The sequence below is a fragment of the Panthera uncia genome, chromosome D1, assembly GCF_023721935.1.
Source record: "Panthera uncia isolate 11264 chromosome D1, Puncia_PCG_1.0, whole genome shotgun sequence".
Taxonomy (NCBI): domain Eukaryota; kingdom Metazoa; phylum Chordata; class Mammalia; order Carnivora; family Felidae; genus Panthera; species Panthera uncia.
In genome coordinates this window covers 14,615,904-14,637,646 of record NC_064808.1, presented here as the reverse complement: position 1 = coordinate 14,637,646, position 21,743 = coordinate 14,615,904, and the positions used below count along the sequence as shown (strand labels likewise).

The window sequence follows — 21,743 nt, the reverse complement described above, 5'->3', positions numbered from 1 at the left end:
ATGTTATTAATGTGGAGAGACCACGCTATTTCCCCAAAGCAACCTTCCTGAATAGGCAGGTACCAGGCATAAAACTCTTCAAAGGCAACAAAGTTCCTGTCTGTATAAATGCATCTCAGTGGCCCTAGGGCGGTGGTGAACCACTGAAACCAAAAAAAATCAGAAGATGGGGAAGTTAATTGAAGCTAAAAGCAAACAGACGAACCACAAAACCGATTTGATTTATTTTTAAACATTATCGAACAATCTTGCAAGTAAAGCTGATTGATTCTATAAAGCTGCCCAAATTCCTACAAACTTTCATGTCCACCCCTGCCGGCTATACTTCTGTCTGGCCCTGGGTAAAGACAGAGAACTGCCAAAAGTCATCAAGGATGAAGTCTACTTTGGAAAGTAAGAATTCTGAAAGACAAAGTGAAAACCAGAACTATGAGACACTGCACTCTACCTACCCTTCCTAAAGACAAAGAGGTTCCTGGTCCAAATAGGTGCTTAAGTACTTAATTTGACTTTTCATATGGATCTAATTGGTTTCCAATTTTGCTAATGAAGTAGTGATGCCTCCAATCATTTTAAGGCAAAATCCGGATTAACAAAAAAACTTCTAAAAGCATTTTACTTGGACCTGCCTACATCATCAAAAATTATTAAGAGGAAAGGAACTTACATTTACTAAATTCACAATACCTCACTTAATCCTGTATCATTATCATCATTTAAGGTGGGGACTACTCTAAGGATTTAGATGCTAAAATAATCTGCACAAGGGATTCTAACCCCAATGTGACCAGTATCTAGGAGGTACAAACTTTTACTGAGACAGTGTGTCTTGAGAAGGCTCTGGAATAGCAGTTACTACCTTGGATGGTAGAGAACAGGTTGAAGTCCTACTTGTTCATTTTATTCTAGAAGAGGTAAAGGGCAAAGAAAAGACCAGAGAGTCACGTTTCCCAAAATGTCATATGAAACGTGCACGAACAGTTGAGAAACACTGCTGTTGTGTGAAGCTGTTAGACCAGACTCAGGCTGCATCCTAGCTGGGGAATCTCCAGAAGCAGAGAGCAAAAGAGAGGCCTGAGATTATTACGAAGGGCCAATGTATAAAAGAGTGAGAGACACACGTCTAGGTCCCAGAAAACAAAGCAGCCCTAAAAGGGTTAAGGAACACCCTAATTGCCTAGCCAAGAGAAAAAAGAAAAAAGAAAAAAAAATTCTTTAAAGAAACAAACACATTAGTAGATATTAATCACCCTACTCCTAAGTCATCAAAGACTTCTTAAAGGAAAACTCAAACACCCAAAAAAGGATCAGCACTCTCTTCCTCCACACAGATCCTTGTCACTTGAAGAAAGACGGTGGGAAGCTTAATACACAAGAAGGTATATTCTTTAAAAGCTTTGCCTTCCCAGTTTTGCTTTTCCTACATATTGTTGCCTTGTCTGTCAGAAAACAAATGCTTTGGGGAGAGAGGAAAGCTGAATGGAACCTAAAAGCGTTAGGTTTGTTTTTCACATCTTTCATTTCTGTGGGGAACCAAACAAAATGCCTAAGCTCTGTGAGGAAGCCTGGACTGCATTTGTCCTGTACCTCCTTGGAGCTCCACAGAAGTCTGTTTAAGATAATCTCCACCTTTCTCAATCACCATAAGGGGAGGTATAAAGGCAGTTCCAAAGAGAGGTGAAAAAGAGTTAAGGGGGGAAAGGAACACCAATGGCAGGGTGGTGGGTGGTGGTGCACAAGGCAACAGAGGAAAGAAGGATGAAGAGCAAGCTAGCTTTGAGGAAAACAAGCCGTATTCACCTACTTGTGACATGTTAACATGTTCAAAACATGACTTCCTATGAAATTTAAAACTGCACTTAGCAAGTCAGTGGTACAGGGAACTCTAAAAGGCAAACTACCTACTGCACAATTTCCCCAAGGAAGGATAAAATTATATTTGGTTTTGGAATATATCTTGGAATTCATATGATCTTGCCATGTTTTAAAGATGCAGTCACTGGGGCACCTAGCTGACTCAGTCAGGACAGCATGGGACTCTTGATCTCGGGGTTGTGAGTTTGAGCCCCACGCTGGGTGTAGAGATTAATTAAACAAACAAACAAGCAAGCAAGCAAATAAAAAGATCCAAGAATGAACGAACACCATTACCTCTCTGGACTGATATAAAAGCACTCAGATCTCCTACATGCCTTCCTTAGGACAGGCAAGATCATGAACCCTTTTTTTTCTTTCTCAGAATTTTCTGTTGGCCTATAGAGCCTGTATGTTTAGTAAGTGACAAAACAGTGTCCTTCCCAGAAGGATGGCCACTGCCTCACTCACCATCAGCAACTCTTACTAGTATGCACAGAATAACAAACTCTAGATACAGGGGCAGGCAGCAGGCACAGTAATGCTCAATGACCTACATACGAACTGAACTCATGACCTTGGCCTCATTAGTATGACTCACCAACTCAACAATTGTTAGTAAATGCCCTTGATACCTTGAAAACTTTTTTCATAAAAGGCTGGGAACTAATGAAGAACTGAACAACTATTCAGATTAGAGACTTCCAAATGTTTTTAAAGGCATAAGTGTTTCTCCCCTAAACATAAAAGTGAAGCTATTCAGGTTGTAGACAGAGGTGGGTAAGGTAGGCCCCACCTTTTGCCTTTCCTGTCCTCACGGTAACCCCAAATCTCCTGGAAAATATGAAAAAAGGCCTGGATAATTCAATATAATAGATAATTCACCAATTTTATTATCCAGTTTTGAGATGAATAGTTTTTGAACAGATTTTTCTAGCTTTAGAATCTAAAAGATTACCAGAAATCAAGGAGCTTCCAATGCCATCAATGGTAATAAATATGTGCATCCTTGGGTTGACAAAATATAGTATTTAAGATTTCCAAACCTTGGGGCACCTGGCTGGCTCAGTCAGTAGAGCATGCAACTCTTGATCTCAGGGTCGTGACTTGGCACAGAGTTTACTTTAAAAAAAAAAAAAAGAAAAAACTGGAGGGGGGGGCAGTAGAAGTAACTGTGAACCTCATTACCTAGAAGTAGTGAGAAATGTCCAGACATTTTATAAACTGGCAATGATTTTTTTTAAATTTTAAATGTTTTTATTTATTTTTACAAGAGAGAGAGTGAGTGAGAGAGGAAGGGTCAGAGAGAGAGAGGGAGACGGGATCTGAAGCAGGCTCCACGCTGACAGTAGAGAGCCTGATGCGGAGCTCGAAGTCACGAATCATGAGATCATGACCTGAGCCAAAGTCGGATGCTTAACTGACTGAGCCACCCAGGCACCCCTAAAGTAGCAATAATTTTAACAGGTAACATTTTTTTGAGCCCTTACTGTATGCCATACAGTGTTTTGGGTGCTTTATATTTAATCCTCATACCCAGTCTATCTCCATTTACAGATGAGAAGACACACAAAGAAATGAAATAACTCTCAAGACCACGAGAATCCAGGCAATGAAGAAGTTGAAATATAAAGTCAGGCAGTTGGACCCCTGGGTGAAAGGCTGACTCAAGTTAAAATTGTCCACAATGAAGATCATGCACACAGGCCACGGAAAAGACCTTAAATGAGGAGGACTATAAAGTTGAGTCTGACCATTTTTTAATGGCAAATCTTCTAAGTAGGTAAATATCCAAAATCTCAACTGTCACAAGAGAAATACAATTAAGTGAAAACTTCCTGCTGTTAATCAGCAGATGTGGGCAAGTTCATCAACATCTTGATGTGTCAGCTTCCTCACCTGTAAAATAAGAGGACTTAACTACATACCCCCATAGGAACCAAATGGATGCCCAGAATACAACCAAGCTACTGTACACATTTCTAACTGAAGAGGAAAGAGACCATAGGAATTACTAAGGAAAACTGAGCTCTTTTTAAAAATGTCTGTTACCTTTTAGACTGCTTTGCAATACTCTTGCTTCTTTCTTTTTCCTATTATATGGCTGGTTCAATAAAAAGTTTCGGTTTAGTGCACCGGTAAACTGCACATCTGTCTCACCCTCGTATCCTACAAAGTCAAGTAACCAGATAAAAAGATGAACTGAGAAACTTTCCTGGCTAGCCCAGCTCATCATGATGCAAAACTCCACCAGGGACTGGTGCTAGAACCCAGTAGAGTTTGCCTGGTACTCCAATCTACCTGAATTCCTTAGGAACCTGTCGCAGGGAACAGTTGCCACCAGACTGTAATCCAGGATCCTGGACACCACAACTAACAGTAGATAGAATCTAACGTTAAATGAAATAAAATGTGTGAAAGCACACAGCAACAAATAGGTGGCCCAAGACTGAATGCAGAGAAACCATTAACTGTATCTCTCATATGTAACCTGTAGGTGGTTAGGTGGATTAAATAGGTACGCTGAAGCGCACAATAAATTCCCTGCTAGCCCCTCATCCCCAGAGTATCACCTTCTATTGTAATAAACGTCTCTATGTTGAACAGTCCAGGCCCTGCACTACATCAGGCTTAGTTCTGACTTGTCTAGATTAGTAGGGATAAAACTTAACACTTTCTCTGTGGGATCTAGAAAAATCATTTTCCCCCTCTAAACACTTGTTCTGTGGCTACCATTTCCATGATTTAGGCTTAAGTTTGGGGCTTCTGACTCTTTAGTGACTGAATCATCTATGTGTATTCCTTTTTCCTGATCCTGGTAGAGAAATTTATAAACAGATCTCAATCTCATCTCCTTCTCCACTGGCCAGTATGTGCTCTTTAGCGGTAACAATTTTTTCCAGCTTTAAAAAACTGTGGTCAAAAACACATAAAAGTTACCCTCTCAACCGGTTTTCAGGTGTACAGATGAGTATGTTAATATTATTGTGCAACATGGAAACACTTTTTTTTTTTTAACTTTCCTTTTTCATCAAGATGCTTAATCTGGGGCCCTCACATCTCTTCAAAATCCACGTATGGGCTATGGGGAAAGGTAGGTCTATGAACACTACCCTATGATATTTTTTTGTTAAACTGCATAAAAACAGACACAGGAGGCTCCCTGAAGAGTGAATCCACAGCTCTCCTCAGATGTCTAAGGGGCTCATGATTGTTAGAATATTCCCCTCTGACTCTCCTTGCTGCAAGGTGACAAAAAAGTTTGTCAAAGCCCAGATCTGATGTCATCTGCGTGATCCTGAATGCGTCACTTTTTTCTGGTCCTCAGTTTCCCGATCTGCAAAACTATATGACAGCACTAGATTAATCCAGATTATCACTAAATCATCTAAAAACAGAATTCTGGGGCACCTGGCTGGCTCAGTCAGTGGTCATGTGACTTGATCACAGGGTTGTGACTTCAAGGCTCACAATGGGTACAGAGGTTGCTTAAAAAATAAAATCTTTAAAAATAAAGTAAAATAAGGGGTCCCTGGGTGGCTCAGTGAGTTAAGCGTCCGACTTCGGCTCAGGTCATGATCTCGCTGTTGTGTGAGTTTGAGCCCCACATCCAGCTCTGTGCTAACAGCTCAGACAGAGCCTGGAACCTGCTTTGGATTGTGTGTCTCCCTCTCTGCCCCTCCACTCCTCATGCGCGCTCTCTCTCTCTCTCTCTCAAAAATAAACATTAAAAAATTTAATTAAAAAAAAAAGTAAAATAAAAACATAATTCTATTTTCTCCAAACTGATTTTACAAAGTAACCCAAATTCTAGTTTAGTCCCTACCACATGTGGGATACACCGGAGAAAAATTATGTGTAAACCTCATTTCTAAATTTTTGCTAATAAAATATTTTTTTTTTTTACGTTATTTTATTTTATTTTAGAGAGAAACAGAGTGCAAGCGGGGGAGGGGCAGAAGGGGGGGAGACAGAATCTGAAGCAGGCTCCAGGCTCTGAGCTGTCAGTGCAAGCCTGACGTGGGGCTTGAACTCACGAACTGCCGACCGACTGAGCCAGCCAAGTGCCCCAATGAAACAGATTTCGAATGCTACTAATTTGAGAACAAGTCATGAGTACTTCCTTTTCTATTTATAGCCTCAGGATACCTGGAATAAAGATGACACATATCAGATCTTCAACTGTTGAAATGAATTCCCTGGTTTATCTGCTCTAATTTATAAATTTTTCACTAACATTTTTTTTTTAAGTTTATTTACTTGAGAGAGAGAATGAGTGAGAATCCCAAGCAGGATCCATGGTCAGACAGTGAGATGGACGTAGGGCTTGATCTTACGATGCTGAGATCACGACCTGAACCGAAATGAAGTCAGATGCTCAAACGACTGAGCCACCCAGCCACCCTTCCCCACTAACATTTTCTTCAACTGAGATATCTACACATAAATATTTCAACTTTTTAGTAAGAAAACTGTCTTTTTTGGGGCGCCTGGGTGGCTCAGTCGGTTAAGCATCTGACTCTTTGTTTCGGCTCAGGCCACGATCTCACAGTTCTTGAGTTCGAGCCCCACATCAGACTCTGCGCTGACAGCATGGAGCCTGCTTTGGATTCTCTGTCTCCCTCTCTCTCTGCCCCTCCCTCATGTGCTCGCTCTCTCTCAAAAATAAACATTTAAAAAGAAAATAAGAAGAGGAAAAAGAAAACTGTCTTTTTTCCCCATTAAATTGTGGTATTTGGGTAAAAACAATATTGTGAGCAGTTCCTCCCTTTTTATAGAATATTTATTAAGTATTTATTCCCCCTTCATTTTTCTATTTCCTCAATTAAAATTTTTACCTATTTATTCACGTTTATATAAAACCACATTCTGGTTCATTCCCTACCAGGGTTTTTTCTATGCATACATACTCCAATACATACAATTATTGTCAAATTACAGATCAGACTGTATATTCTATTGTTTAATGTACTTTTTTCACTTAACAATTACAAACATTTTCTTGTGAACAATCCATATTTAAGAATCAAGAGTCAGAATTGGCCTGAAGACAGACTTTTGCCAATACCATCCTTACCTTTATTTCACAACCAATAAATATAAAACCTGTTTCATAAGGCCAACATAATTCTGAAATTGCTACAAAAAATAAGTAGCACATTAAGGTTAACTGGGGGTGGGTGAGTCTGGTTCTTTGTTCTTCCTTTCCTTAATCTGCCCTCTCATCTCCTGTTTAGTAATCTTTCCATATGACTATATACATATCAAAACAAGGCATCGCATTTTGGAGGTGGTCAAATGAGACACATAGGGAATGCAAAATACATTTTTAAAAATCTCGGTTTCTACGTGGTCTCAAAATGCCTACACACTCAAAGTAATTCTCAAATTCCCATTAAGAATTCCCCTTCTCTGTGTTGATAGCTCGGAGCCTGGAGCCTGCTCCGGATTCCATGTCTCCCCCTCTCTCTGTCCCTCCCATGCTCATGCTCTATCTCTCTCTGTCTCTCAATAATAAACATTAAAAAAAAAATTTTTTTTTAAATTAAAAAAAAAAAAAAAAAAGAATTCCCCTTCTCTTCCCCATACAGCTCTCCACTGGGGGCTGGAGTGGGGTGTAGGAATCTCATTCTGTCTTTTCCTCCTCCTGTTTCCCTGGCAGCACTGTCAGTCCTGGGCAACAAATTGCTGGATGTAGCAGTAGCAATTTACATATGGTAGCCAAGCTAACATGCAGCTTTCTTTGGGCAGAATTGCTAACTCTTCTATGTATCTTTCTAGTTTGAACCCAACGTTCCAGGCATATCAATGTTAAATATTTGCCTACTGGCCTCTATCTTCAGACACACGGAACCATGTACACAGAAGTCAGAGGAAGCAAAAATTCCCCATTGTGCGGAGAAGCAGGGGCTCTACGGACAAAGACGGGGCCAAGCTATAATCCAGCAGCTAATCCAAATCCAAGGGTTCAGTCATTCCACTTTCCCATAATATTCATGTATCACTTGCTCAAATTTGGCATGTTCTAAGACCACCAGTTCCGCCTTAGTTTCCCTGCCCTGCCATAAGGCCAAATCTGTCTCATCTAGTGAGTCACTACTGCTCCTCTCTCCAAATGCATTTTGATTTCAGCCCACTTGTGCAGCTCATCAGGGCTGCACCATATGTTAGTACCATGTAGGCAGAATGTGACTAATTTTTTTCTAAAACACTGTCAGAGTTACTTTTAAAATTACCTTATAATCTTGATGTCTCTTAAGACTCATTTCTATAATACATAACCTTCTGGAAATGACTATACACTTATTTTTCTGGGTGTTCAAAGGAGATTCTTCAGCATTTTCACTCCCATTTTTCAGACAAGGTAACTAAAGTGAAAAGAACGGATTAAGTGACCCACGTTCCACCACCAGCCAGTAAGGCTTGTACTTTCTAGTCATAGCACTCCACTTGTAAAATAAAGACAGTTATTAAAATGTGTTTTTTGGAGGGGTGGGGGATTCAAAATATTACTTTCTTTTAATTGTCTGAGGTGATTATTAAACCTTAGCTATAACAACTACTTGCAACTAATTCTGATGACTAAATGGTTTCATGATCCATCTGAGTGGGTTTTTTTTTTTATAAAGGTTTATTTATTTATTTTTGAGAGAGAGAGCGCACACACGTCCGCAGGGGAGGGGCAGAGAGAGGGAGAGACAAAGAATCACAAGCAGGCTCTGCACCAACTCACCATGAGATCATGACCTGAGCAGAAACCAAAAGTCAGACATCCAACCAACTGAGCCACCCAGGAGCCCCTCGAGTTGTGTTATGAGAGGACGGAATGAGCCACAGGACCATAAATGTTTTTCTAATTGGTAGAAATTAGAAAATAGTAGAAATTGCCTACTCTGGGCAATCTGCCTCTTCAACAATAATGGCTGCTGGGTTTGATAATTAAGCTTCTCTTGAGGTTTCTTAAATTTTCCATTTCAGGTCACGTTATGTTCATTCAAGTAACTCTTTGGGGTGGTAGTTTAAGATCTTTTTTAAAGTTTATTTATTTATTTTTGAGAAAGACAGCGTGTGCATGGGGCAGAGAGAGGGGGAAAACAGAGAATCCCAAGCAGGCTCAGCACTGTGAGCGCAAAGCCCTACGCGAGGCTCGAACTCAAACCGTGAGATCATGACCTGAACCAAAATCAAGAGCTGGACACTTAACCAACTGAGCCACCTAGGCGCTCTAACATTAAGATCTTTCTGTCCACCAGTAACATTCTTCAGTGGATAATATCACTTGTAAAACATAAAATAGGTTCTCAAGAGTATCTTCCCAATATTGAAAACTGCATATGCCCTTTGAATCCAGCAATTCCAGTTCTAGAAATATAGCCTTCAAATATACTTTTACCTGGTGTACACCAAGTATGCAAAGGGGCATTAATGAGAATACTGTTTATAACACCAAAAACTGGAAGTATACAGGCCCATCAGTTGGGTGCTACTTAAATAAATTATAGTACAGCAATGTGACAGAACACTACAACTATTAAAGAAACTAAGGCAGTTCCAATATACTACACTAAGAACTTATCAAGAAAATATATTACACAAGGTTTATATATGAACAACATGGCTCTGAAAGGATAAAGAAGAAACTGTTAACAAGGCTGCAGAGGTGAATACTGGCTGAATTGTTCAAAAATGGATGTTACCTATCTAAAGGAAAATTTTTCTTAATGTTTATTTATTGAGAGAGTGCTCACAATGCGCGCGCGCGCGCGCACACACACACACACACACACACACACACACACACACACACACGGGAGGGGCAAAGACAGAGGGAAACAGAATCTTAAGCAGGCCCTGTGCTGTCAGCCTAGAGCCCAACACAGGGCTCGATCCCATGAACCAAACCATGAGATCTCGACCTGAGCTGAAATCAAGAGTCGGATTCTCAAACAAGAGCCCCCCAGGTGCCTATACAGAAAAAAATTTTTTTTTAATTTTTTTAAACGTTTGTTTTTGGGGGGGGGGGTGGAGTGGAGGGCAGAGAGAGATAAGGAGACACCAAATCTGAAGCAGGCTCCAGGCCCTGAGCTGTCAGCACAGAGCCTGATGCGGGGCTCGAACTCACGAACTGTGAGATCATGACCTGAGCTAAAGTTGGGCACTTAACCACCCAGGCACCCCCAGAAAAAAAAATTTTAAGAAAACTCTTGAAACTATGAGAGACAAAGTGAAGAAAAATCCCAACTCATGATCTATTCCAAAACGAGCAGTTTGTTTTGCATTTGTTCCTGCTTTGCCTGAAACTTTTGTGTGGAAACAGCCATTGTCCAGGTGAAGCAGCACAGCTACCACATGTGAGTTGAGTAATTACCATTACACCATCTGAAATAATCCCAGCAACTCAACTGATGTTCATGTAGCTTGGACTGCAAATCTTATGGCTGGCCTATTTACAAAGTTTGGAGCTATTTTCAATCACTCAGCTGTATATCTATGTGTACGTTTTCTTCAATCAACCTTTCCTGCCAGGCAGAGTGCAACATTAGCTGGCTTCCAGTAAGGAAGGCAAGGGACAGGGTGAGATAATATGTCAAAACAAGTTCTATAAATACAGCTTTTGGCCTAGTATCTCAAAAAGGAATCAAAACAGCTTCAAGCTTAAATAGAAAAATCCTATAGTCCTGCAGTATCTTACTTGAAGGCTCTAGAGAACAGAAGAGGCCAGGGATCTGGAATCTTGTTTCTCACACCGTATCTTGTCTCTCTCCCTAATCTCTGAGGGAAGTTATGATCGAATTGCAGGTATCATTCCAAAGTCAGCCTCTCCCCTTATCTTACCCCCACACTACCCAACACATCAGTATCATTTCACTGAGCTCGCTCCACTTCTTAGGCAGACATGCCCGATACACAGGACATACAACAGCGCCTAGCATCTAACTTCTACCATCTCCAAAACCCTTGACCAAGCAGCCAAGAACCCTGCCTGTACCATCTGCCCCAACCTCACCCCAAACACATGGGCACTGAAGCAGGATGCTGCCATATGGTCTTGTCTCAGGAAGTTTATCTTGTTTTGTTGAATAGCAGGAAACTTTATTCAATCTTTCTGTTCTTAATATCATAATCCTACAAAACCAGAAACAACTTTTCTGCGGAGATGCTTCCTGAGATAGGTTATATGCCAAAAAGTACAAAACTTACACCTTTGCTTCAGCCAATCAGGGAGTATGTTTGGCATAGCTAGATTCATCCCAAAGAATACACAGTCCTAGGGTAAATTCTAAATACGTTCTTAATATTGTCACTTTTGTAAAAAGTGACTTCAATTATCATGTTTTCATCACTCTTGAACTGTGTTCTAAAGTGTTTCTCACATTTAAATACCCATTCATATGATCTCCTTCGCCTCCTTCAAATCACTACTTAAACAAACAAAAAAAACCCACCACACCACTCTTTCATAAAATTAAACTTTGTAAACTTGTTTACAAAAACAAGCTCTCTTTAAAATGGGAGCTCTATCAATCAAAAATGCATGTAGGAAACATCCACTATATACCCAGAACTAGAGAGGTAACAAAAAAAGCCTAATCCCTATCCTTAATGAGTTTATAATCTTGTTCAGAAGACATGACTTACACACAAAAAAAGAACAAGATACAAAAAGCATAGAACAGCATACATCCAAGGGAAAGCATATATGGCAAGGGAAAACATCTGCCATCAATTTGAGAGAGACTAAAACATCTATCTCAGGACAGCTGATTCCTAATTTCCCTGTCTAAATCAAATTTATGTGCTATTTAATCACACTGTCTAGGATAGAGTAACATTTTTGCTACCTTCCACTAAAATTACCCAGCCTACCAATAATTCTCACATCATCATTCCTTTTGAACAAACCTCCCTATTTTCCTATTACACTCACAAATCAGTTAATGGATGAGGCAAAACTTGCCAGGCCCCCACCTCCCACTTTCCCATCCTCACCATGAGGAGGCATCTCCTGATGATGTTTAGTACAGGGAACAAGACTTAAAGAAACTAAAGTTAATTCTGCTTCTGATATCTTCAGTAAACAGGCACTAGCAGAGATAAACTAGTAATTCTGGGGATACTCCATGAACTTGCTATTTGCCTTACAGCTCTTTATCATCAATAAGTGAATTATTGACAGTGAGCTGCAAAATCAAAGCCATAATCATGTTCATAAGGAAATTCGAAAATTAAACTGAGTTAGACTGATTCATAATCCAATAATCCCATATAATATTCTATATGTTAACAAAATTAATAGACAAGTATTTACTGTAAACCTTGTAACGTGTCCTACACTCAGATACTGTAGTCACCCCACCACTTTCTAATCCCAGTTTTGCTGCTTGCTAGCCAGTTAACTTGGGACAAATTGTTTAACTTCTTTACACCTGTTTCCTCACCTGGGAAATGGCTATAGTAACAGTATCTATCTTACAGGGTGCTTGTTAGAATTAGAGAATTTATATACATAAAGCATTCAGAACAATCCCTGGCACACACAGAGTGCTCAATAAACGTCTGCTATCATTATTATTCCAGGCACTAGGGTTGGTGCCTATGGTGAGAAAGGAGAAGTCCCCAAAAGTTTTAGTCTTTGACAAGATGATTTTATCTCTTCAAATTGGGAGTGCCTAAGATTCTACAGAAATAGGTCTTATTAAAAGGGGTGGGGGGATAGATAAGAAGGCAATGACTGGCTGACTGATCTTCAACTTCCAACTGGGCCTGTGAGCATCCAGTATAAGTGTAACCTCCATTAGGAAATACTGAACCACTTGTTCTAAGAGCATTTATTTATTTATTTGTAAACACTTATTTATTACCCCCATCATACCAAAAAACATTTTGTGGAAACTTTCAAAATGCATACAATGAAAAAAATAAATAAAATGAGATCAGGGAAATTATATGTGTGTGTGTATGTGTGTATATATATATATATATATATATATATATATATATATATACATATATATATATATATATTAAATACCAAAAACAAAGGGAAAGCTGGAATCGTGATGTGCTAGCCCGTGTCCTTTACTGAGGTTGGGCTGTAAAATCAAAGAGCTGCCACTGATTTTAATCTCCAATGACAGCCCCTACAGAGGGTGTATAGTGATTCATACTATAAATGAGAAAACATTAGTAGGATGGTAAAATGAGATGGGCACTAAGAGTTGCCAAGAAGGGGAGGGTGAATCCAATTTAAAGCCACTCAACAGAATTTCAGAAACTCATTAAGTATGCAGGACCCACAAAAGACAGCTCCAGGTCCCAAACTCTAAACAAACACATATACCCAAAGCCAACAATGGACAAATCACTGAAGTGATTCCTCAGTGATTCAAAGCCAGAATACATCAGCAAATGGTCACACATATTCTGCAACCATACCACAGAGCCACAGGAAGAAGTTGCCTCAGTGAACTGTGTTTCTCCAGCATTTAAAGTCCTTTTCTCTCTTCACTGTCCACAGTAACAAGTATATGCAGAGAACAGTCTCATCCTTACTCAGCTGACAAGTTCTATTCCCAACTCTGCATGCTTATGACTCATGGGGGGAGGGGGGAAGGGAGTAAAAGCAAAATGTAAAACAAAGAAACAAAACTTGAATTTAGACTTAAACTGATCAAGAGTGAGGAATTCACTTCTGCCTAATTAGAATATCTCAAACAAACCAAGAAAACAATCCTTTAAAAATAGCATAACAAACCCAATACTCTTTGGAAATAGCCTGAAATCTGTCTACATGTCACATCCTCTACTCTTCCTTAAATAGACATGACACCAAAAAACATTACAAGCCCTCTGTAAAGCCAAACTTTACAAAGCACTCTGAATCAGTGCAACATAGCATAGGACGCTGTAAAGCCCAAAACAACAGGGCATTTCCCACAGCTCCTTTCCCAGCAAAGGGCCAAGAGACTGAGCTCTTACTACACCCTCTTTCAAAAAGATGTGTACAAAATCATTTCTTAAGGAGGTGGTCGTGTCTCAGTCTTTTCTACTCAAATTTTGTATCAGGAAATTTGCATGCCAGACAAGGAATTCATTTCCACCTCTAAGAACTGATCTTTGAAACTGGTAAAAAAACAAAGGGGGAAAAACACTATTACTTTAAAAAGATAAGTTTCTAAAAGAACCCAAAGACCATTTCTGACACTGTATTTACCAGTTTGGCCTTCCTCTCAGAAAACAAATTTTCTTCAATAATACAAATCTTGTCTCCTTGCCCCATCCCCAAGACTCTGAAACATTCTCTACCATTTATAGATGACAAAACAGAAAAGACAAACGGATCACCTCTTTCACTTGAAAACCTCAGTCCTCCACAGTAATGCACACAGACAGACAGACGGACGCACGTAAGAACACAAACTGCGAGCCCTGCTCAGGCCTGAGCCAATATGGGCGCACAGGGCAGCCACGCCGCCTAGCTAGTGGGCTGCTCCTGCTGCTGCTGTACAAATATAGAAAGCTGAAAGTGGAACAGCAGCTTCAGCAGAATAGATTCTGCTCCGTGCTCAGAGAGGGAGGAGCAGGGACCTGCACAGCTTTACCCATACATGGTTGCTGAAAGGGGGCCATCAGTGAAAACCCAATTATCTCACACACATGCATTCTGTTCACATGCTCCAGACAAAAACCAGAAACACACAGGCTGGTGCTTGAAGAAAGGTTTGAGAGATTCTATTTCAGTCAAGGAACTTCCCAATAATCTCAGTCACTTACACCAAGAATCCCCCAGCCATGGGAAATAGAAAAGACAGTGTGAAAACTTTACTAGGTCAGAGTCTTACCAGATCAGCAGTAGCTGTGAGGCTTAATTTATCATTTAAATTATGGAATTTAACACAGTAAAAAAGGTTATTTCCATTTGTGTGAATGATCCCGACCTTCACTGCTCCTGTGCTATTTCCAGAATCAAGATCTCATTCCAGCTCTCAGGTTATGTTTTGGGGTCTCTCCTTTTTTTGGGGGGCAGGGGGTGTTACAAGTTAAAATAAATTCTGATGGTGATTTTAAAAATATAATTTCCCAGGATGCTGGCTTATGTAATCAGAAGCCATATTTTATATTCCAAAAATTACTCTGCTTGGAACAATTCATTCAGATTCATTCAATGTGAAGTGTATGAAAAGCTCAATTTCTGGCCAGAGTGAACTCTCACAGGATAAAAAACGCATGGTTGACTGGTTGAAATGATCCCATACGTTAACTCCTAATCAATCAACCAAGTATTTACCATGCACTGTCTAGATTCAGTATTACAGGGGATGCAGCACAAACATAAACTGTACTATCAACGACTCCAATACTTAAACTCTAGTTCTTAGGTAAGATTAATACATGAGATAATAAAGGTTGATAGCATCTGACTAGTGCTAAACTGTGGAGTAGCAACTATAAACACTATACAAATTAAGAGAAAGACTGAAGACAGACACACCTAGATCTTCTCCCACAGGTCCCACCTACTAGCACTCAAAGGGCATTATCTTTAAATGTAAGTCTACAATATTTGAACTAGATGATTTCTAAGGTCCCTCCATTTCTGAAATTCTTTAAGTCTGTAATTTAAAAATATAAAGTTAAGGGGCGCCTGGCTGGCTCCGTTGGTTAAGGCTCCGGCTCTCGATTTCAGCTCAAGTCATGATCTCATGGTTTGTGGGATCGAGCCCTGGGTTGGGTTCTGTGCTGACAGCACAGAGCTTGCTTGGGATTCTCCCCCTCTCTGCCGCTCTCCTGCGCACACATGCGCATGTGGGTTCTCTCTCTCCCAAAATAAGTAAACTTTAAAAAAAGTAAAAAGAAATGTATAGTTTTTTGCCAACTTCAGAGAAAATATATTCTAAAAAAAAAGAAAAATAAATTCAGACCATAACTCAGCATCCACTCTAACATCTCTCACATCACACTTTCAGGAACATATCTCAGAAATCTCTGCCTAGCCTTTTGAGGAAATTTTACACCACCATTAAAAGGATGGGAAAAAAGAGGTGCCTGGGTGGCTCAGTCAGTTAAGCATCTAACTTCAGCTCAGGTCATCATCTCATGATTCGTGGGTTCAAGCCCCGTGTCAGGCTCTTTGCTGACAGCTCAGAGCCTGGAGACTGCTTCAGATTCTGTGTCTCCCTCTCTCTCTGCTCCTCCCCCCACTTGCACTCTGTCTCTTTCTCTCCCTCAAAAATAAACATTTAAAAAAAATTTTTAAATAAACAAAAGGGGGAAAAAACACAAAACACCTGCCACAGGAAAACAGTATGGCGGAGACTAGAAATGTTGGTGCTGACACATTCTGAGATTTTTTATTACAAAACACTACCAGTCATCCAACCATGAAGGAGAATTCCAGAGAACAGAGCCCTGACCAGTTCCTTCCCATCACTGAATTGTCTGGTATGTATGCGCGGATTAGCCTAAGCTTATGGGGCATAAATAAACAAATACGCTAGGTAGCTTCCCCCACCCTCCAGCAACACACTGTCCTTGAAACTAAAGAAACTCTTCAAATTCTTAAGACATAATAACATATCCACCATAATTACTTGCTCCAATATATTTTATTAGGAAATTAACGTTTTGGAATTTTGAATTCTCTTTGCCCATTGTATGTAATACAGTAATGATGAGCAAAGAATGCTAAATGACAGCAAACTTGATCTTGCAAACTTGATCTCTCAATCCCACTACCTAGATCTCCTAGTGCAAGGCAGAGCCTTGTCCACACCGTCTAATATACTGACAAAGAAAACACAGGATTCCAGCAGTAGAGGCACCTTCATGTCCGACAAAACACAGATACGCAAATGTTCAACATTTTATTAAAAACCTGTTAATTGTATATAGTGGCTTATATATTTAGTTTTTCTGAGCAGCTTGTTATAGCAACTTTGATTTCCCAAAGAGTAACTGGTTATGGACTAATATGCTATTTTTTGGGTAAGATCACAGCTTTAATGATCTATTACAGACTTTACCAAGGTTCCTCTTGTGAAGGCAACTAAGTAAAAATAAAGAACACAATTCAAAGGACCACAACTATATATACCAAGCAGTGATTAAAAGTACCACCACAAAATCAAAATGGCTATAAACAGCTACAGTATGGCCTTGGGCTGGTCATTTCTTTCTCATTTCCCATTTCCTCAAAAATGGGACTGGACCAGAACAGGAGTCCCTATCTACGGTCCACAGACCTATAGAATTCCATAAACTCCCTTATATTATGTGTAAATTTTACACATATATGCAAAATGCATTCATACACAGCTGACCCTTGAACATGGGTGTGACCATGCACGGGTCCACTTACCTGCAACTTTTTTTTGATAAATACAGTACAGTACTTTAAATGTACTTTCTCTTCCTTATGATGTTCTTAACATTTTCTTTAATTTATTAAGAATTCAGGGGGCGCCTGGGTGGCGCAGTCGGTTAAGCATCCGACTTCAGCCAGGTCACGATCTCACAGTCCGTGAGTTTGAGCCCCGCGTCAGGCTCTGGGCTGATGGCTCGGAGCCTGGAGCCTGTTTCCGATTCTGTGTCTCCCTCTCTCTCTGCCCCTCCCCCGTTCATGCTCTGTCTCTCTCTGTCCCAAAAATGAATGTAATGATCCCAAAAAAAAAAAAAAAAAGTTGAAAAAAAAATTAAAAAAAAAAAAAAAAAAGAATTCAGTATATGATACATGTAACATACAAAATGTATTGACTGTTTTATCAGTAAAGCTTCCTGGTCAACAGTAGGCTATTAGTAAAGTTTGGGGGGCATCAAAAGTTATAAGTGGATTTTCTACTAATCTCCACACTGTTCAACTATACTTATTTATTTCTATTTATAGGAAAATAGGTCCATAACTTTTACCAGATTTACAAAGGGGGGTCCATGATCCAAAATAGATTTAGATTAAGACTAAACAATATACAGTTTGTTCTCCATTCTAACATCCTTTTATCTCCTCTTGTACTTCCTGGTCCAAAAAGGGAGTCCTCATGACTAAACCCAGTCAAGAATAAACAAGTTATCATGGCCAAGAAATTACTCAAAATAACATATTCCAGGGCGCCTGGGTGGCTCAGTCGGCTAAGTGACCCTTGATATTCGGCTCAGGTCATGATTTCACAGTTCATAGAATTGAGACCCATGCTGGGATCTGCACCAACAGGGGAGATACTTCTTGGGATTCTCTCTCCCTCTCTGCCCTCCCCATCTGACCCCTGTGCTCTCTCTCAAAATAAATAAACTTAAAAAAAAAAAAAAAAAAAAAAAAAGGTCTAGAGGTGCCTGGGTGGCTCAGTCAGTTAAGCATCGAACTCTTGATTTTGGCTCAGATCATGACTCACGGTTCCTGAGTTCAAGCCCTGCACGGGGCTCTGCACTGACAGTGCGAAGTCTGCTTGAGATTCTCTCTCTACCCCTCTCCGTTGCACATGCTCTCTCAAAATAAATAAATTAAAAAAAAAAAGTCTAAGATAAAATGTATTCCAATTAAAACTGAACCTGAATTGTTTTTAGATGATAGGCTAACATTACAATGCTTAAAAGAAAAAAAAAAAAAAAAAAAAAAAAAAGTTTCCAAGCAAATTTTAGCACTATAGCTCATCTCAGGAGGCTTACGTGAAAACAGAACTCTTTAGGTGTGTTAGGGATATCCCATATAGTTCCTCTCTTACCAGGTGCACTTTTTTTTAAAAAGTAAAGCTTCCAGTTTCCCACTTATTTTTTTTAATGTTTATTATTTTTGAGAGACAGAGAAAAAGTGAGCACATGCAGGGGAGGGGGGACAGAGGATCAGAAGCAGGCTCCACACTGACAGCAGAGAGCCCCACGCAGGGCTCAAACCCACAAACTCTGAAATCATAACCTAAGCCAAAGACAGAGGCTTAGTCGACTGAGCCACCCAGCACTCCCCAATTTCCTACTTCTAATTCTATCCCTATAGCAAAGAAATAGGAGGTAGGTAGAGAGAAAAAACTACAACATGGAAGACTGAAGTGAAGAATAGTCAAAGAAGCAAGAGGCAATATATGAGAATGGCCACTGCCTAATACTATATACCTATAGTGTAAAAAGTATAGCAGACAAAAGAAAAAACTAGCCTCTAAGACAATAAAAGTATGTGTTTGTTACTGAACAATTTAAGCCTAAAATTTTTAGGTTCTCATGGCAACCTAAGTGATCACACTGCACATACTGTATATAAAGCACATATTTAGAGAGTTAACTAGTAAACTCAAAATGTGACATATGTGCAATGTGGGCGACAACATTATTCTGGGAACTTTAACTTTAAAATCTTCCAACTTTTATTCTGCAGCCCCAAAGATGATATAATAGAGTCAACTATGCAGAAGGCACAAGCTCAAGGAAGAGGTACAAAGAACATAAATAGAAGCAAAGAGATAAAAGACAAGAAAATTCAGGCTATCAGAAAAAGTTTCTGAACATGACTCTCCCCTACTGTGAATCAACCTGTAAAGGGAGGCTTAAAAAACAAGACTGCTAGTGAGGACATATATCAAGATAGCATTTGGGACACTCTTTCATGTGGGCCCAGACAAAAGAGGACATGGTCACAGACCAGACAGACCGCTTGGTAAATGTGGCACTGACTGAAAGGTCCCCTGGAGAGACTGGGGTTTTCTTTCTCTATCTTTTCTAGGAGCTCATGGAGTATGGCTGTTTAGAATTAAGAAGTAATTATCAGAGCCAAAATGATGGCTGTGGGGCATGGGAACTGGGGGAGAGGGACCAGACTTTAAGAAGAGGGTAGGGGGGAAACGACAATCTTTTGTGTCACATCATGTCTCATTTTGGTTCCCTAGAACCAAATAAAGCTGTAACATCCAGTTTTCTCATCTATTAAATGACCTGTGAGGGTTACCTCCATCTATCTGCCAACAGAAACTTCATTATGACCCATGCATTTGTTTTGAAAGACTTGAAGATGTCGTGAATGACTTGAAAGTCATGAATGCTACTTTAAAACCACATTTCCATGCCACTTGTTAAGTCTAAAATTACTCCCACTTTTCGATCAGAAAACCGGTAAGCAGTTTAGGAAAGGTACACCAAAAAATATATCAGGGCAGTTATTTTTCTAACTCTCTCAAAGCTAAGAACTTCTAGAACAAGATACTGAATTTACATTACTGGTTCAATGATTAAAAATTACATTACTACATGAAAAGGAATGGCTACAAAAATAAGTTATTTCATTACTGTCATGAGACTAGGCCTCGAGAAGCAAGAAAAATGCAGGAAAATGGCACAACATTTGGAGTGTAGACTGGCAGTCCAACCATGTCCTACCACGTAATAGCTCGATGCCTCAAATAAGTTACCCTCCTCACTGAGGTTCCTAACACCTCAAGTTGCCTTGTCTACCAAATGTAAGGATGCACCATTTCTCTCTTCTTCCACCCCACTCCTGTATCTGTCTGTCTCTCCTCCCTTCCCCCATCAATGTGAGGTCTAAGTTTCTTTCATTACACTATAATTTGGCATATTTTCTAGTCAAAAACTTTGCACAATGACTTTTACACAAAAATTCACTGGTCAAATCGAGAGCCAGAACAACTAAGTAATAAATGTTTTACAGTGAAAAGGAAAAGGGCACTGGGGATAAAACTAGGATTAGAGATTTCTTTCAGAGTCAGGCCACACCTGCTAATGACTAAAATATTTGATTACCTTAATTACCTTGGCTGCACAACAAGAAGTGCTGGTGGTCATGAAACTCCAGAATATTAAAAACTCAGCCACATTTTCATTATAGCATTCTCTACTGTGTTGAAGTCAAGACAGCAAAAGACTGCCAACAGCATTTTCACTTTAATTTTCTGGTAAGACAAAAAGGAAAATTAATCTTGGAGCCAAATTCTCCATTTTTAGGTATGGTAAATTCTTCGAGGAAAAAATATCTGTGTTATGAAAAACTGAAAACATTTCTGTATATCTTAGAAAATATGCATATGTGCTTTTCTTAAAAGGTATAAAAAAATCTCAAGCTAATAATCTTTTTTGGGAGGGATGTGCAAAAGGGGACAGGGACAGGACCCATGGGCAGGAAGAGCTAATAATCTTTTTTTTTTTTTTTTTTTTAAGTAAGCTCTGCACCCAACATGGTGCTTGAACTCGTGACCCCGAGATCAAGAGTCACATGCTCTACCAAATGAGCCAGCCAGGCACCCCTCAAGCTAATAATCTTAACTGTTTACCTACTACTACCTTTTAAGCAATTGTGAAAGAAGAAAGATAAAATAAAAGCTGAAGCGCTTTCTGACAGAGGCATTTGATGACTGGCATACTAAGCAACAGGGCATCCAAAAAACAAACCAAGTAAGTCATTTTTTGGTATATATAATTAGTAATTGCCTAAATAGGGGCACCTGGGTGGACTTTCGATATTGGGTCAGATTATTATTTTACATAAATGAACCTACTCTATACAAAAGTATTCATAAATGCACCACAAAAAATATTAAACATCTTGCCTATGTGGGTTTGATTTTGTTTTTAAAACTTTGAGGCCTCTTTGATACTCCAGCTTATAATCAATTTCATCTTATTAATAAGCACATTATAAAGTATTTAAACTGAATATAACATTTATCATCTTTTCCCTCCCACCATTAAAGGACCAGATTGTTCCAAATATGGCATTACCTTTTCAAAGTTCTAGGGTTTAGGTAAGACATAATTCTTTTAAAGAATTCTCTCTCTTGTCATGACTGACAAGCATGACTTAAATGGAGATAAAGAGGCTAATGAAAAACATGTGAGTCTGATGGTCAACTGCTATTTTATTAGAGGAGAAAAACAAAGCATACCGCTTTAAAATGGGA

The 21,743-nt window shown here is 39.5% G+C and overlaps 1 protein-coding gene across 34 annotated transcripts in view; it reads right to left on the bottom strand.

Moving 5' to 3' along the window:
* CELF1 (CUGBP Elav-like family member 1) overlaps positions 1-21,743 on the bottom strand; it is a 74,409-nt gene that overhangs the window by 36,126 nt on the left and 16,540 nt on the right. For 15 of the 34 annotated variants that reach the window (XM_049616861.1, XM_049616914.1, XM_049616900.1 and 12 more), the window contains exon 2: positions 20,590-20,738. The exons of 15 other annotated variants lie outside the window; for them this stretch is intronic. The gene's annotated coding sequence lies outside the window, so the exon portion shown is untranslated. The remainder of the gene's footprint in view (positions 1-20,589; positions 20,739-21,743) is intronic. 4 more of the 34 variants (XM_049616928.1, XM_049616853.1, XM_049617087.1 and 1 more) reach the window with 1 other exon arrangement.